This window comes from Chiloscyllium plagiosum, chromosome 13 (assembly GCF_004010195.1).
Source record: "Chiloscyllium plagiosum isolate BGI_BamShark_2017 chromosome 13, ASM401019v2, whole genome shotgun sequence".
Lineage (NCBI taxonomy): Eukaryota > Metazoa > Chordata > Chondrichthyes > Orectolobiformes > Hemiscylliidae > Chiloscyllium > Chiloscyllium plagiosum.
The window spans coordinates 19,085,848-19,086,535 of NC_057722.1; positions in this window are offsets into that span (position 1 = coordinate 19,085,848).

Consider the following 688-nt stretch of genomic DNA (forward strand, 5'->3'; position numbering starts at 1 on the left):
GTTCCATGTCCCACGAATGAATTAATAGGATTCTCTATTTCCTACCAATCAGCCAACTTAGAGGACACGCCACCATGGAGGAGCTACAGAAGAGGTACTTAGATAACAAGAAGGTTAATTGCATGTTAGCAAGAAATACAATTACAGTTGGTCAGGAACAATTACTAAGACCTTAGGGAGCTAGTACAGGTGCACCTCCCCCCACACCCCATCCCCACTAAAAAGCTAGAGTAGTGCACCTGCAGATTGTGTGTGACATCAATAGAATGGGTGGATCCAATGGAACTTGAACATTAACATTAACAGAACTATTGTAAAGTCTGCCTGCCTAACGAAGAACAGGGGGCCCATGCAGTCATTTGGGCTCTGCTGACGCCTCAGCTATTTGTATGGGCATATGATCAAAAAATGTACAGATCTGTATAAAAATGATAAATTCTGATCTCTGTATGTACATGTTTACATATGTATGGCATGACCAACTGTACAGACCATCAAATTATTTTATGAATAAAGTATACTTTTGAAATAAAAAAAATAACTATTTAGCAGGATGTTCTTACACACGTTGTTGGGTGCTGTTGGCTGGGAGGTCAAGGTGTCACGACTGATACAGCATGTACAATTTCAAACTGTCTCTATGATATAACTGCTTCTGTTTCCATCAGAATAAGATCACCATGTCAAC